This window comes from Struthio camelus, chromosome 1 (assembly GCF_040807025.1).
Source record: "Struthio camelus isolate bStrCam1 chromosome 1, bStrCam1.hap1, whole genome shotgun sequence".
Taxonomy (NCBI): domain Eukaryota; kingdom Metazoa; phylum Chordata; class Aves; order Struthioniformes; family Struthionidae; genus Struthio; species Struthio camelus.
In genome coordinates, this window is record NC_090942.1 from 140,109,567 (window position 1) to 140,127,562 (window position 17,996).

Consider the following 17,996-nt stretch of genomic DNA (forward strand, 5'->3'; position numbering starts at 1 on the left):
ATGAATCAGTAAAAGAATCAGCTTGCAAGAAGCATAGGAGAGTCTGGGGAATTCCTCCTGACGGAGCGCTCAGCCTGAAAATGGACATCCTACTTCTTAGGAGGTGCAGCCACACACATATTAAGAGATGGATGGTAGTGTGAAATAGGCTGTTCATTTTGGTTACTCAGAGGACAAGTCATTGGAATATGTGTATAGTAGAGAGGCTTGTAACTAAATGCCATTGGGGGACAGGATGTTTAGTGGAGGAGGGAACTTGGTCTTATGCAGTTCCAATATTGAAATTTCAAAATTATAAAAGAAATCATTCCTTTTCAAAACTAACATTGGGCAATATTAAACATTAAACAACACTACTGCCCTTTTTTGATTGTCCCCCTTAGGAATGACATGACAGCCTACATTTAATACTGGAAACTGGAAAAAAAAATAGCCATTACTGTGTCATGCATGCAAAACCAAGCTGCACTGAAATACTTTACTGGAATGCAAAATAATGTATAAATGATTAAACTAGACATTTAGTACAAACCTGCTGAAGAAATTTTGCTGAGATTGGAAAAATTCATTGGAGATCAGAAGTTCATTCAACCAACAGTAATAGAAAGATGCAGCATCTACGTGTGTGTTCTAGTAGGGAGGATCAGTTCTCCACATCTCTTCCTCTTTCCACAAAAATTACAGCCTGTTGTTCTCCTTCCATCACAAAGCAGGTGCTCCATGCTTCCAGTGAACTCTCCTGGCCTTGGAATGTAATGGTGTCATGCAGAAACATGGTACTGCATTAGGCATTCAAGACATGCTAGGAAGTTGTTCATAGGTAACTTTTAGTTTTTCAAAGACCTAGACCATTAAATATGCAAAAATGGTATTAATGCAGTGGTCATACAGTTAGAATAATTAAGTCAGGAACTTTAAGGTATGCTTCCAGCAGTAATGTCAGCTTGAACAATGTCAGCTTGTCTCGCCATTGTAATATTTTCTGCTCACTTGCCTTAGCAATGAAAAACATAGCAACCATTCATTTCATCCACCACAGTCCAGGAAAGCAATCAAGGAAGGATTTCACCTGAAGCATAGAAGTTGTTCTGCTTGTTCTCTGATGCACACATCAGACTGCAGATGCTGTGAAAGGAGAGCTATGTGATTGCATTAGTAAAGAAGAAATTTGTTCCTTTTTGGAACAAATGGTTAAAATACTTAATTTCCATTAGCCAATTATCTGAGGGGAAAAAAAAAAAGAGCAGTCTATGAAGACTGTGTTTCGATCAGCATTTTTTAATGTTTATGTATAACAATACTATTTCAAAACAAGTAAGGAAACTTTTCACTTAGGTATGTAGGAGCAGGAAGAGTGTTATTCCAAACATACATTTCTTGAAACTTTTTTTGCAAATCAGAAAAATAAGCAAAATCAGCATCCTTTTTGAACAGTATCCTTTTTGAATCATCATCAAGAAAATTGATAAAAACTATTTTTCTGGAGAATTTCCAATTACACTTGGAAAAAACACTACCTGGATTCCCTTCTTGACTGTGCTTGCATTTCTACATGCTCTAGACTCAGCAAAAACATTGGTAAATACCATTTTCCAGAAGAAGGAATGTATCTGAGCGAGATGGGGTGCAAAGCAAGTTTCCACATTCTGTAATATGTTTAGTGGTTGGCTACAAATACAGTCTCCATTTTCTCATGAACACTAAGACTGTTCCTTCTATGTGCTTCCAAAGCTGGATGGTGTCTCACATGGATGTAAGGGTGGTGGATGTAACATAACAAATACTGGAGCATCCATCCTTTTGGTACAACAGCTCTCTGACTGCCTGTGAAATGATTTAGCTTTTGCACTACTCGCAAGGCAGGGCAGCATCTCACAGGCATTACACAGCCCAGCATTACCAGACGCAGCATGATGGCAATTGTGCTGGGGTAACTGACCACCACAAAGCAGTTGGGGAAACTCCTGAGGCCCAGGCTGTGGTTCTGAACATGGTCAGAGCAGTTAATGAATGAAGCCGAGCACTGCAAAGCGTCAACATTTCAGAATTCTGACTTGCTAATAGACTCAGGAAGCAATAAGACAAAATGCCCTTTCACTGATGTTTAATAGTTCAGAAAGTTAACCTTTTTGTTGCTAGGCAATATGACTACGGTAAAATTACAGCGACCGTCTGTGCAAAGCTCAAATGGAGGCCCGGTTCACATTTTGCCAGACACCAACCCATCTCCACTACGCCAGAAGATCTACAAGACTGATTTCTGTTCCCCAGGGCTTCCTGATGCACAGCAGCCCCCATTTCAAGCAGTGCCCAGGAATGCAGTCCTAGCACACCAATCCTTCTTTATGGAAAGTGATAAATTCCTTTCTCTCAATTTATCCAGAACTAAAATAAATTTGTAAATATCCAATAACTCTGTGAACTCTATCAGCTTTATTTTTCAGCTGAGAGCCAGTGACAGAGGAACAAAAAGGATTAAAGGCTAGTAGTGGGAAAGAACTCTCTTTCTGTTATAACTGGTTGGATTTGTAGTTACAAATGCCTTTTCAAGAGAAATAAAGGTAACAATTTATGGTTCATCATATTGTGACAGAAGTGGGGAGAGAAAGAAAGTGATAGCTTGCTTATTTTTCTGATTTCCACTGCCAATTTTGTTTTATTGTAAATATATCCCTTTACTATATCTGGCTCAGGAATTAACTTGTTAGGCACTCAGAATTGCTGTAGTGCGGAGAAACCTGTAGATTATGAATAAAGAAGTCCTTGTGGGTTTCTGTTATTGTCAGGAATCACACAACTAGAAAAACAGTTAGAAAAAATAGCCCTCATCTAGGGCTGAGGTTGACAAGCTGTTGCCTTCTAGGTAAAAATATAAGGTTTCTTTACTCTTAAAAATCACAAGTGTATGGGAATTTCTGGGTAATTATAACAAAAGATCAGCAGTAATCTCTAGTGAGGTTGCCTGATATTGTATTCTGTAGGGTCACTATATCACTGGCATTACTGATTCTCCATCTAGATGAAGAAGTTCCTATAGGAAGATTTATAGGAATTGAGCAAGACCACCACCTTGAATACCCTCTAGCATTCTATAACTCCAGCAACTGTTTTTGTGTCTGTCTGTGGTCTGAGTTCCTTCTCCCCCACCCCCTGCAGTACTCATCCTTCACCTTGAAGGCCATTCTCAATACTTTGAATATTTTTGCTATCTGAAGGAATTGTTAAAGTTGACATCAGGGTTACTGCTTAAACATTTCATGCTGGAAAATCTTTCATTTCCTCATCTCCTGCTATTTCCACTTCAATTTCCATTGATGAAGTGCATACTGATCCTTAATTAACAGAAGCACCTTTACTGGACTGAGCAACATGGTTTCTAGACAGCTAAAGACTTCATAATTAGTTGGGTTTTCCCCAGAACATTACTAAAGGCTGGATTCATCTTGTCATAATGCAAATACTTTACAATTTAACCTCAAGAATTATGGATAAAATTATATTACTTACAGAAACATACCATGAATAAAACAATAAGCCAGGAGTAGAGGAAATTAGCTGGGTAAGTAGCAAAGTTCAAAAATCTACTAAAATGCAGTTGGCCTCCTTCAGAAAAAAAGAAATCTTACCCAAGTGAAATCAAAAGGAAAGTAGCAAACTATCACTGATAATGTGCAGGGAAGAAGTTAGAAAAGCAAAGAGGACATTTGGAAAATACTTATCCAAAGACGTTAACAGAAACCCCATGATATTTTCTAGGTATAATGGAAGCAGGAAGTCATGAGTGAATCAGTGACTCCCAAGACCAGATGAGCATAAACTAGAAAGAAATAACAGTGGAAATAAGCTGAAAGAATAGCCCCATCCCATCATGTCACTATGAAATTATACTTTCATTAATTCAAAATCAAAATTTTCAAGTAATCAAGACAGGCCATGAGCAAAAACTCAAGATGAAGAGCAGTACAAGAAGAGAAACTGGAACAAAGTGACAAGTTAAACAGGAACAGCTTACTAGGACTGGCTGGTACATATCCAAGAGTTCTGCAGTTGCTGAAGACACAAGAGATTTGACAGCTACCAAAATATGCAATCTTCAATTAAAATCAGCAGCTATGTTGAAGGCCAGTAGGATAGCAACTGTTCTAGTTCCAGAAAGGTAGTATGGATCTGGGGAATTACAGATCAGAGCTTTATTTCCGTATCCATTAACTTTATTTAAAAAAATTAAAAATAGTCTTTGAAAACACCTCGGGGAACATGACAGGACCAATGTGTGGTAGAACCCCAGTCTTTAACATGCTTATAATCATTGAGAGAAGGTGAGAATGGTGAGGTAGGCAGTTTTACAGATGGTAGAAAATTACTTCATTTGGCAACACTAGAAAAGGTTGTAAGGTGTTCTGTAGAGACCTCATAAAGATGTGTTAGTGAGAAGCATACTGTCTAAAAATCAGTATTGGATGTTATCCAGGAGCAACAATGAAAAGAACAGCCTGAACTATTTTGTACATATAGTTAACCTATACAATTTGCTTACCCAGGTTGCATTTGGAGCCAAGAACTTTGCTGTTTTTTTTTTTTTTCCAAGTGGAAGTCAGTATACCCTATGGAAAAATCTGTAAAGGATGCAAACTCTTATGATTTAAGATGCTAACTATTAAGTATCAGCCTCCAGGAGGTACACAGCAGTATTCTTTGTAGCAAGTCTTCACCCATCCTCCGGAAAGGCAAGCAGGAGGATCAAGGTAACTACAATCCAGTCAGCCTCACCTCAGTCCCTTCGAAGGTGATGGAGCCAAGAGTTGTGATCACTAATGTAAAGTCCATCTGGCAGCTAGTAATGAGTGGCATCCCTCAGAGGTCAATACTGGGGTTCATAAGGTTTAACAACTTCATTAACAACCTTGGTTGTGGGACAGAGTACCTTTTCAGCCATCTTGCAGGCACGCTATATTGGAGGAGAGTGATCAATATGCAGGAGGGTGAGGCTGCTATTCAAAGTGACCTAGACAGACTGGAGAAATGGGCAAACAGAAACCTTATGACGTTCAACAAAAGTATGTGTAGATTCTTGCATTTGGGATGGAATACTCCCATGCAACACTAGAAGCTGGGGTGGTGGAGTCAGGATGTGTGGGAAGCAGCTCCGCAGAAAAGGACCTGGAGGTCCTGGTGGGCAGCAAGCTGAGCATGAGAAAGCAGTGTGTTCTAGAAGCACCCTGGGCTATATCAGTAAAAGCGTAGCCAGCAGCTTGAGGGAGGTGATTATTGCCCTCTGTTTAGCACTGATAAGACCATGTCTTGAATACTGGGTCCGGTTCTGGTTTGCTAGTATGAGAAATACACTGACATACTGGAGCAAGTCTACCAAGCTGGTCAGGAGGCTGCAATATGTATGAGGAAAAGCTAAGAGAACTGAGTTTATTCAGCCTGGAGAGAAAAGTCTTAAGGGAGACCTTACTGCCACCTACAGCTACCTGATTGGAGGATATAGAGAAGACAGAGCCGGACTCTTCTCAGAGGTGCACCACATTGACAGAATAGGAAGCAATGGATACAACTTGGAACAGGGGAAGTTCCAGTTAGATAAATTGAAAAAACTTCTACCAAGAGAGCAGACAAATTCTGTAACAGGCACACAGAGAGGCTGTGGGTTTTCCATGCTTAGAGGTGTTTAAGACTTGACTAGACACAACCCTGAGCAAGCTGGTCTGATTAAAGTGCTTTGGGCAGTGGGTTGGATTAGATAACCTCCAGAAGTCTTTTTCAGCCTACATTAGTCGATGATTCTGTGATTCTAAGTGACTACAGAACTGTTCACCAGGAGTAGTCATCAGCCTTCCTTTGACATATCTCATACCCTGCTGTGTAAGAGATGAGATACCACAACATCTTTAGATCCCACCGCCTCTTCTAACTGAGTCAGTAGTGCAGGTCTCAGAGGCATACTAACGGTTTGCCTACACTTCCCAGAAAAAGTGATGTGCAAGGTGCATGACTGAGCGTGAATGAGTCCATACAGAGTAGCACACTGATGCTAAGGCAGCTTTAAAGCTGACCTCAAAAGTTTGTAGAAACTTAGCCCTAAGGCATCTCCTGTCTAATCCCATATGGCTGTTTCTCTCCCATTACCAGAAAAACTGTTCTAGTGGGATTTTTAAACAAATAGCAAGATACTTTGAAAAAAGAGAAAAGAAGTAACCAGAAAGAAGTACAGAAATTCACCATTTTGTCCAGATATCATTTGATTGTCCTTCTTTGATGAAGCTACCTTTGTTACAGGCTCTCAAGTGGTAAGTATATTTATCACATTATTGAAAATCACATATATTTTCCAAAAAGTAGGCAGGACGCAAAATGACTGAACTTATTAACATAATTTAAAAAATATATATTAGCAAGTTCTTTGAAGATGATGTCTCTAATTGCTGTACTGACATTTCAAGTGTAATATAGTTGCATCAATCTGGGGAAGCAATTTTGTACTTTAATTCCTAATTAACTGGTAATGTTTCCTTATACTTTTATAAGCACATTTCCACTGTTATGTAATTCTTAATCTATGTTGGTTCCTGTTGTGACACAACTCAAAATTTTTCTCCCTTTAAGAATACAGGTAATAATTATTCTGAAGAGTGACAATTATTATAGTTTGTTTGCCATGGCAGCTCTCAGCAGTAATAAACTAAGCAAAGGGCTATTGGCAAAGAGTAGCAATAGTGGCAGGGTGTCAGAACAGATCAGAATGAGGCAGAAGCATATTCCAGTTGGGTGGAACAGATGCTGCTCATTTGTTTAACATCTTCCATAAATAGATGACAGAGACAACAGCACGTTACAAGTTATATTAGAATAGAAAACATTGCAAACACTTACGGAAAAGGGAGAAAAGGAACCTAGAGGAATAAGAAATGGGAAAATGAGGTCTGTTTTAAATATTCAGAACATAGATATTCACTTGCATGAAACACTTCAAAATATGTAGGGTTAAAAATATTATAACCTGTGCCTGAAGATCAAAATAGATATCTGCTTGCACTGCAATATTGCTCTATAAAACATTGTGTGATTTTGAGGAGTGGAAGCCTCATACCGCATATCAGGGAGGTAACATCTCTGTATCACGGTGGTAAACATCAGCTACTACACTGTGCACATTTTCAAGCACTTCTGCACAAGAAGGATGTCTATAAAGGAATTTTGAGAAGAAAAAAGAAGTGCTGGTGATTGGAGGGTTCGGTTAATTAGGAAGCTGTTGAGAACAGAATAATATTAATGGGATGTATTAATCCTCGCTTGTCCTTATAACTGAAAGTTGTGAGCACATGCTAGAAGACATGAAAATCTATATTTCTGTTAGGGCTACACAGTAAGATGCGGTTAAAATACGAATCTTTCTCTCTTTCTCAGACCTTTGACAGACACAGAATTAAACTTGCACCCCACATCCACTGAAATGTTCAGTTCCTGAGCAATGATTTTTGAACACATATTCCATTCCCATGTAAATGGGAGGCTTAGAGAAGACAGAGCCATACTCTTCTTTAAGATGCACAGTGAAAGGACAAGGGGCAAGAGACACTAATTGCAACAGAGGGAATTCTAATTAAATGTTAGAAAAATTATTTTCACAGGAAAGGTAGTCAAATTCTGGAACAGGTTCTTCCAGAGAGGCTGTGAGATCTCCATCCCTGGAGATATTCAGAACTTGACTGGACAAGGCCTTGAGCAACCTGATCTAATCTGTATCTGACTTCAGCATAGGCTCTGCTTTGAGCAAGATGTCAGATTAGATGACCTCCAGAGATCCCTTCCAACCTCGATTATTCTGTGGTTCTAGCAAGTGTCTGGAGGAGAAACCTGCACACCTGATAACCTTCATAAGTCAACAGCACCCACAAGATGAGAATCTGTGGCCACCTATGGGAATAGACATGCCACCACTTCTTCAGACATGTGTGTTAACCACTGCACTCCAGTGCCAGACTCGGCATTTTCCATAGCTATTTCATTAGCATGTTCAGTGTAGGACTTTGTGTGTTTGCTGTGGTCCTGGCTACAGTACTTGAAAAGTGATAATCGAAAGCTAAACTATACCCACTGAAAAGGAGGAGCACCCTTCCTGCTGTTTGTCTTCAGGCTTATTTTGCTTATGTTTAGTAAGCAGTTTTTAATGTAGAAAAAAATGAAATTTCTTTACCTAATGCGTGGGCCGTTTTCTCATTGAGGACTTCCTTTAACCTCTTACAGCTTACTTAAGAATACTTCTTTCTTATACCTACTTTTTTCTACTACTGATAGACTTTCGATTTGCAGGGGCTCAGATGTGATAAAGACTTACTAAAAAGTTTCCCAATGCATATCTGAAGCACTTTTGTTGATTTCATGCAGTTTATGGCAATAATAATAACAAATTTTACTCATATCTCATAAGCCTAATATACAATCCTAAAATTAGCCTCTTGTGCCAAAAGGCAAGGGCTCTCCCAGATATCAAGCTGAATTCAGCACAACACTAAAAATAAATTTGAAGAAAAATACTTTAAAAAACAGATGATTACAGATGTATTATATAGATGTATAGCAGCAGGTGTACCACGCAAAATGTATTTAGTAAAGATCAAGAAAAATCTTGCAGCTACTTCAGCCACCACATTCAAGGACAAGTCGTACATTCATACTTTTAAATAGAAACTGTAGTATTAAAATAAGGGCAAGACTGAATCACGAATCTATGAAAGATAGTTTAGTTACATTAAATGTGAACTGCAACGATGGCATAGGCTTAAATCAATGAAGAAAGTGATGACTTCTGTGACATTTTCTGGCACAGTGGGGATTTGATTTTGTTTCCTTTTTATATCAGGAAGGTGGAACAGCTATGACCTTGTTCACACTACAGTAGGTAAATAGCCAGGAGTTTTGCTTTGGGAGAAAGGGTGCTTACAGAGCTCTCCCCTTTGCAAGAGGCCGTAGGTTTCCTGCTGAACCCAGCCTCCTAGTCCCACAGATCGATTCTCCTTTGGAAACCCTGGACAAAGCTAACAAGAGCTGATGACCACATGAAAGGGAGAAGAAGCTCAGCTGTCACTCTTCTGCTTCTGTAAACCTCTGGATAATAGAGATGTGAGCTCAAAGGCAGGGCCAGACACTTCATGCTGCACCATATTTTCACCTTCTGACATGGCACTATGTACCCGCGTGTTCCTGGACAATCACCTCAGCAGCCTCAGCTAAACCTCGTAACAGCCAAGGGCATGGGGACATGCCAGCCAAGGAAGAGGTAGAGAAACAGCCACAAGGCATGCCTTTTCCTCCAATTGGTGACACTTACTTAACACAAGCTATAGAAACAGCAGGGACAAGCAAGAGCTGAAGAGGAAGAAGAGTGCAAGGGGAATGGGATTGGAGGAACAGTAAGCTTAGAAAGGAGGACACAGTGTGAGGTGAAGAGTTTGATTACTAGAAGACGAAGACTGCTGCATCGGGGGGAGGGGAACAGAGAGGTTATGGGAGAGAAAAATCCCACCCAGACAGACAGAACGAACAAGGTTGAGCTGTCTACTGTGGATGAAAAAGCATGTTCTGACAATAGCTGTTAATGATTCAGTGCATCAGACCTCAAGGGCTGCTGTTTAAACAGCTATTTGCTGAGCTACCGCTAAGAAGTTCAAGAAGGGGAAAACAAAGCAGCATCAGGATAAGACATAGGAATTGGGAAGAAAAAGCCCAGCTTTGTTAAGGTAACATGAAGTATTCACAGTCTGACATGGTTGCTCTCTGAATGAGCACTTTTATACATTGTCTCATACCCAACCAGGACACAATGCGCCACGTTCTTCTTCTTCTTCTGTCTCTGCACAGAAGAACACTGCATTGGCAGGAATCCGTAGGAAAGTATTTCACTTCCTTCCCCCTGCCCAAAGTACCAGGGAAAAGGCAGGGGCATCCTATAAGCAGTACATGGATGAATGAAAAGAGAGCTGAGTCGTATTTCAGCTTCTCCTGCTGTGAATTATGTAAGACTACTTTTCCTGCGATATAAAATAGGGGAATCCCTAGGCCACTCTGCTAGATTAAGTGGCCTAGCAACTCTGAATCAAGGAGTCACAACCAGTTTCTTGACCCTGTTTTTTCCCTTCACTGTTCCCCACATGTTGCTACATATAGATGCGTCTGGGACAGGGTACAGAAGGGAACCTCCGGTTAATAGAGAAGAAAACAAAAAACCAGCTCTGTTCCCGTAGAAATCATTAGGAGTGATGACACCGACTCCAGTGGGCCCTTAATTATCAGGGAAAGAAGGCTCTTGAAAAGATAATTACTGCTACAGGTCTCAGAGTGTTATTTAATTATCCATAATGGTAATCATAGCACTATGCACCTTTTCATTCTTCCATTCTACAGTATATATCAAATACTTTGCAGAACTGTGAGCCCAGGAACGAAATGCAAACAAGTGTAAGGAGGTTTAATTAGTGAGCTGATGTCTCAATCACTCACCAGGCTGATCATTATCTGACTCAGTAATTTCCCTGGTTATTTTATTGCACTTCCCAAAAGAAAAAAGACGAAGAAGGGCGCAGTGTCCTCAAAGCATTTCAGGGACAGATTCTGCCACTCTTACTGCTATTGAATAATACCATGCCCCACAAACCATTATTCCAAGTCAACTGAGAAAAGGGATCTGACATTCTTGCAGGTGGCAGAGGCTTCAGTAAAACATATGCCTACTAACACAGTATAAGCAAGGGTAGAAGCACAAATCCATAAATGTAAATCTACCATAATACTTTTTTTTCACATAACAGCAGTGATCTCCACCACCTAGGCCTGTGGTATGCAAATTCAGAAGCACTAGTATGCAAATATCTAGTCTTGATTGCAAGCTATCATAATACATGACATGCAGAACAGTACTGGTGTACCTGTTTGAAGTGCTGATATGATACAATGACATTTAGCAGACCATTTCAGTAGCTGCATGTCCAGTTTGACTTTGTGAGTAAAACAATGGACAAGAGTCACAACATTTTTAAATCCCATGTACAGAAAAAGAAACTTTTTTTTTCAAGCTATGAGTAGTTCTAAATCTGGAGCAATCTGGACCCTCAAACTGGATTCTTCCTCCCAAGTAATTCCCTGATTCAGTCTTATTCATTAACATGGAGCATGAATGTCCTGCTTTCAAATTGAAGATAATTTCCTCAGCATTGCAAACTGAGTGATCAGAAGCTCCATTGCCAAGAAGTTCTCTGATTAGCAAAGCCAGTTGCCTCACACAGAATTTAAATTCCTTTGCTAATCTCACAGATAACTGCAGTCCTTTCAGGCAACAACTTTCACATTTCTTCTCCTCAGGTATTCCCTCTGATGGAAATGTTAATCTCAAAATTCATATGTTTCTATTTTTAACATTTTCTGGAGTTTTTGTTTTATTTTGTGGGAGCTTCTGAAATAACACCATCTTTTTACCAAATTAATCTTTAAAATCATTTTCCCAAAATGTCTCTTTTTAGACTTCTTGCTGTTCCTCAGTTTTTGCTCTCCAGTTACGCTTTCTTTTTGAGGTGACAGTTCAGGTTATATCACTAATCTTTTAAATAGATTAGAGTCAAAGACATCATAATGTAGGAGCTGAGTTTCTCCCCTAGTTTTCTAACATGCTAACAGAAGATAAATTCAGATTATTTCCTTTTCTTTCATGGACTTTTGGGGTGCTTAAGAGTTCTTCCAATATTCTTCCAGATATCAACATGTAGTCTCTGCATAAAATCCAGAATTTTTCTTGTTCACCTTTGGAACCAAACTGACTCCACTTAGGGTATACAGAGCTAATTCTCTGAGAAAATACAATAAGACAAGAGGACAGAAGGTAATGCTCTGTACAAGGAAATCCTACTCAAACTGCCCAAATTGTCAGAGATACCTTTATCACTCCCATTTTTTTTAGTTTTTGCTGTTAAGTAACTAGTGTAGATACCACTCAGTGAATCTAGACAGGGTCATTTGATGGTGAGGTGAATTTAGATGAGGGGTGAATAACTCAGTAACTTTCCTAAAATGTCCAAATTCCCACAATATTGGGATATGAGAAATACAGACAAAGTTACAGCAAATAAAACAGGGATCCTAGTCCAGCGCTCAAGAAAGACTCAATAATCAATACTTCTGGAAGGGCAAAAAAACAGTAGCCAGACTGTATTCTGTGGGGCAAGGAATGGGTATTAGGCCTCTCTCGGCACCTTTTTGTAATTGTTCTGACTGTTGCAGAACATTCCTTCATGGCTTGAGTAGCTAGTTTGATATACAAATGATACAGAGATTGCCCCAGTTCCTGACAACTCAATCTAGGACAACGCAAGGATAAAGACCGATTCTTCTATATTAATGAATATGTAAATACACACCACTTACTGCTGCTCAAAGTACTTAGCACCAAATTACCTGACCAGAAAGCATAAACCATCCACAGTGTGGATATGCCCAGTGCGTGTGGAGCTTTTCTCTTTACAGGAGATTTTTTTTCAAAGATGAGATCTGTTCGATGAACCTTTTATTGCTGTTTCTAAGCACCATTCAGCTCCTGCCATCACCTGCCAGTAGTGACACCTCACCACAGACTCCAGGGCAGCAGCTCAGAATGTTTTTCCTAACTTTCTGCAGCAGCACTCTGCCTTTCCCACAGATATTTCATGGTTCCACAGGAGAGATTCCTTCCTGACGCCCCGGGCTTTCACATCACCTTTTTCTGGGGCTCAAGAGCATGTTTTTTGTACTAGTTTCACAGATAGGGTCAGCAGCTCTATGGCTGTTTGACAGCAGAGCTGATAATGAGACAAGCAAAGGGAGCTTTTACAATATTGTCAGGGCTGATTTGTATGTGTGCAGGTTTAAGAATGCTCCTAGCATTTGGATAGATGGAATTGCTTCTGCAGTGTCAGTCCAGCACAGAATTAGCCCTGGTTTTAACATAGACTGAGCTACTAGTAGAGTGTTATGGGGACTGAAAAAAAAAAAAGAAAAGATATAGAATAACAGAAAGGTAAGTATTTAAGTATTTATAGTTTTGTTGACCGTTCCTTGCTTTCTACCGATAAGGCATTTCCATCATTATTTCCTCTCTCACAGAAGGTACTTTCAAACAGAAACACATGGACATCATACTCCATGTCCACCACATACCTAGAATACCTACAGTAAAGTCATCCAGGCCCATAGGTCTAAAGAAAAGGACTTTTTCTTATCTCTGCATAAGTTTCTTACTGGATCATGTGGATGATAGGACTATCCGAAACTGAGTTAGAGATACCCTGACACTGAAGGGAAAGGAAGATCCAGTATTATCCACTTGTGACACATCAAAGAGGTCTTGATTTCAGAGTGGTACTAATATGTACTCAGACCCTCCTGGAAGCTGAAGGATTTCCCCCTAAAAGTGACTTCTGTCAGAAAATCTGATTTGCACAATTTACATGCCCTAAAGTTCCAAATACGCTATTCTTCTCACTGAAGCAAATGGCTAAAGAAAAAGACTTTAAGAAAAAAATCGGTATAACTTTTCTTTTATCAAGTAAGAATCCCCACTCAGTCTCAGTGTGGTCAAGGCTGTCACAACTCTACTTGAATGTTGGATAAAACAACTAATTTAAAGGGACTGCTTTAAAGGGACAATGTGTGATAATAATTTAATTTTCTTCTTGAAGACTTTGTTCCTGCTTTCAGGAACAATCCTGAAAAAATCCTATTCTGTTCTCAGAATTCATACCAGCATAGCCTTATTACTTTTGTTTGTTTCCGTCCTGCACCCAATTTGATGCCCCATAGATCCAAGGGGGCAGCAAAGTTGTCCAAGGGGGCTCGCTGATACTCTAGCAAACAAATATTACACTGCAGGGCCAGTGAGTGTCAATGGGCATAAGGAAATTTTTCCTGTCCTTCTACAAAGAGGGAAGACTCACATGCTAGGGCTTGCAATTCTTTGTGCCCTTGGTGGATTTGTTTGACATTTAAAATTCAATCTCTGTTGAGGATGTACACAAATGAAATTTATTACACAATGAATATGAAAGATAATAATACACAAACATATTCCTACAGTGTCTCCGTCCTCAAAAAGGGAGTCTCAAATATAGGGCAAGCTGGAAAATGTTTACTGAATACTAAAAGTGACAAAATAAACTTCCTCCTTCTCTTTAGATAGCTGGGCACTAGATGAAAAAGTTTTGGGGAGATGTTTTCTGTTATTAACACCAATCCTTTGGGACTTTTTCAATCAAAAATATTTATTTGACCTCTAGTTGTTCGTACTGCAAAGCAGGAAAATATCCTTTTCTTAGTTGGTTTCCACACTGCTCCACTAAATAAAAGTGCTATTGCAACACAGGCAGGGAACACTGAAAAGATTAGTGGTGTTCTGCCAAATTTTCATTGACAAAGAGCCCCATTTGTCTTCAAAATGTCTGATCCATCTCTTCCTTCAGATAAGGATAAATTAACTAGGTGAAAAAGTAACATGAAGAAGTCAAACTGTCATTCTTATCAGCCTTTTTGCACAGTCCTCTCATCTGCCACTGTATCTTTGTAATTCTCAGTACTACAAGATCCTTCAGTAGGTCTTCATAGGCAGCAATAATCTCATTATGAGGAATAATTTAATGCTGTCATCAGACTTTGTCATGTTGTACAGTTCCTCGTTAGTATAGTGGTAAGTATCCCCGCCTGTCACGCGGGAGACCGGGGTTCGATTCCCCGACGGGGAGGTACACACTTTATGGGTCCCGATGGGATGCACCCTCGAGCGCTGAGGGAGCTGGCGAATGTTATTGCTAGGCCACTCTCCATCATCTTGGAAGGGTCCTGGAGTAACAGCAGAGGTGCCTGAGGACTGGCATAAAGCCAGTGTCACTCCAGGCTTCCAAAAGGGCAAGAAGGAGGAGCCAGGGAACTCCAGGCCTGTCAGCCTCACCTCCATCCCGGGAAAAGTGATGGAACAGCTCATCCTGGAGGCCATCTCTAAGCTCATGGAGGACAAGAAGGTGATCAGGAGTAGTCAGCATGGATTCACCACAGGGGAAATGATGCTTGACCAATCTGACAGCCTTCTGTGATGGAATGACTGGCTGGGTAGATGAGGGGAGAGCAATGGATGTTGTCTCCCTGGACTTCAGCAAGGCTTTGGACACTGTGTCCCATCACATCCTCCTAGGTAAACTCAGGAAGTGTGGGTTGGATGAGTGGACAGTGAGGTGGATTGAGAACTGGCTGGATGGCCAAGCTCAGAGGGTTGTGGTGAATGGCGCAGAGTCAAGTTGGAGGCCTGTAGCTAGTGGTGTCCCCCAGGGGTCAGTCCTGGGTCCAGTCTTGTTCAATGTATTCATCAATGACCTGGAGGAAGGGACAGAGTGCACCCTCAGCAAGTTTGCTGAGGATACTAAACTGGGGGGAGTGGCTGACACAGCAGAAGGCTGTGCTGCCATTCAGAGGGACCTGGACAGGCTGGAGAGGTGGGAGGAGAGGAACCTCCTGAAGTTCCACAAAGGCGAGTGCAAGGTCCTGCGCCTCGGGAGGAATAACCCCATCTACCAGGACAGGCTGGGGGTTGACCTGCTGGACAGCAGCTCTGCAGAGAAGCACCCAGGAGTGCTGGTGGACAACAAGTTAAGCATGAGGCAGCCATGTGGCCTTGTGGCCAAGAAGGCCAATGGGATCCTGGGGTGCATTAGGCAGAGTGTTGCCAGCAGGTGGAGGGAGGTGATGCTGCCCCTCTCCTCAGCCCTGGGGAGGCCTCCCCTGGAGTCCTGTGTGCAGTTCTGGGCTCCCCAGTAAAGGAGAGACATGGCGCTACAGGAGGGAGTCCAGCGGAGGGCTACAAAGGGAACTGGAGCATCCTTTTTCTTTCTGTGACTGTTTCATTTCTTTAAGAGCCTCTAGTGTCAGACCTTGCCAAAGCTTTTGCAAAATTCACATACAGTAGCTCAACCAGACCATCTGTTTTTGTTATACCTCTTGAGCCTTTCAAAAGCTTTAATGGATTTTGAGGTATTACTTCTTTCTACAAAAGTCTTATAGACTCCTTGTCATTATATTAAGATTTATCTGTGTGTCTATTTATTTTATTCTTTGCTACCATTTCTACCAATCTGACATATATAAATATCAGCCTTTCTAACGTACAGTTCTCTAGCACATCCTTAAAACCTTTTAAAACAAATTGGCACCACTTTTGTCCCCTTCTATTTGTCTGGCACAGAGTTTGTTCTGACTAGAGGCTATACATCACTATCCTTCGCAATCCAGCAAATTCATATCTGAACTTTTTTAGAACCCCTAAGGAACTGCCATCATGTCCAGGCAATGTGTTAACATTATTTTTTTCAGTTTATTCTAAAAAATCCTCCATTGATGTTTCAGTTTTGAGTCAGTTCTTCAAACTTCCTTCCCATTAAAAAGTGTAACCAACTTAGGAACATTCCTAACTTCCCTTCTAACAAACACTAATACAGAGAATTCACATAATTTTTTTTCTCTTGCCTTATTCTCCTTGAGTAATGCTTCTATGCCTAAGTCAGCTATCAGGCTTATGGTTCTCTATAGCAGGCTTCCTTCTTCCACTGTATTTTTAGAAGTCTTTTTTTAATGACTAGTTTATACGTATTTAGCAATTTTATCGTCAAAATATTTTTTGGCTTGCCTTGCTATGAATTAGTATACAGAGTTCATGTCCATTTCTACTTCTCTTGTTATAGCAATCTTTTAAAGATGTCTTCTTACTTCCAAGACCCTCCTTTCTTCTGTTCTTTTAGCATGGCCTTTTTTTTTACTTTTGAAGATAGTCTTCAAGTCCTTTCTGATTTTTGATATACATTTATTCTGAACCTAAAATATTGATTTGCAGTGCATATTAACGCTGGTACAAAAAATTAGCCTGAATCGCCAAACAGTCTACATGCTGTCTGCAACATTTTTAACCTTTTAGCAACTCCTGTTAATTAGCCTTCTCACTTACAGGTAGCTTTGCTATCATGCTAGGGTTGCTAGGAGATTCCTGGAGAGCTTCAATAACAACTGCCTGAGATAGGTGATTGAGGACCTAATCAGGAAAGTTGCTCTGCTGGACCTTGTACTTAACAAGGGAAGGAAGGATCCCCTGGAGATGTGAAGGTCAGGGCAGCCTTGGCTGCAGTGACCACAAGATGGTGAAGTTCAGGATCCCGTGAGGAGGGAAGAGGGCAGAAAGCAGGATCACAACCCTGGACTTCAGGAGAGCAGACTTCGGCCTCTCCAATGCTCTTCTTGGAAGAAAATCATGGGATATGGTCCTAGAGGGAAGAGGGGTCCAGGAGAACTGGTTGATATTCAGGGATCACTTCCTCCGAGCTCAAGAATGGTCCATCCTGAGGAGCACAGACTCAAGTAAAGGTGGCAGGAGGCCTGCATGGATGAAAAAGGAGCTCTTGGCAAAACTCAGACCTAAAAAGGAAGTATGCAGAAAGTGGAAGCAGGGATAGGTAACCTGGGAGGAATATAGGGACATTGTCCGAGCATGCAGGGAAGAGGCTAGGAAAGCCAAAGTCGATCTGGGGCCACAAAGTGGAAATCATGCTTAATGAACCTGATAGCCTTCAACAAGAAAATGAATGGCTTGGAAGATGAAGGGAGAGCAGTGGATGTTGTCTCCCTTCACTGTAGCAAGGCTTTTGACACTGTCTCCCATAACATCGTCATAGACCAACTGTTGAAGTATGGACTTAGATAAGTGTTTGGTGAAGTGGACTGAAAACTGGCTGAACTGCTGCTCAGAGGGTTGTGATCAGCTGCATGAAGTGCAACTGGAGGCCAGTCACTAATAATGTCCCCCAGGGGTTCAATACTTGCTCCAATACCATTTAGCTTCTTCATTAATGACCTGGATGATGGGACATAGTACACCCTTAACAGGTTTGCAGATCATCTGCTGTATCAGCCACTTTTCCAAGAGCAGGAGTATACCAGAT

The 17,996-nt window shown here is 40.8% G+C and overlaps 1 long non-coding RNA gene and 1 other non-coding gene across 2 annotated transcripts in view; one reads left to right on the forward strand and one right to left on the reverse strand.

Annotated features, from left to right (window-relative positions):
• Positions 1-553: 553 nt before the first annotated feature.
• The window catches only part of LOC138062325 (uncharacterized), a 63,447-nt gene continuing 46,004 nt past the window's right edge, over positions 554-17,996 (reverse strand). Inside the window, exon 3 of the long non-coding RNA XR_011136378.1 lies at positions 554-744. This is a non-coding gene — a long non-coding RNA (uncharacterized lncRNA). The remainder of the gene's footprint in view (positions 745-17,996) is intronic.
• TRNAD-GUC (transfer RNA aspartic acid (anticodon GUC)) lies at positions 14,691-14,762 on the forward strand. The gene has a single exon. It is a non-coding gene; the product is annotated as a tRNA-Asp (tRNA).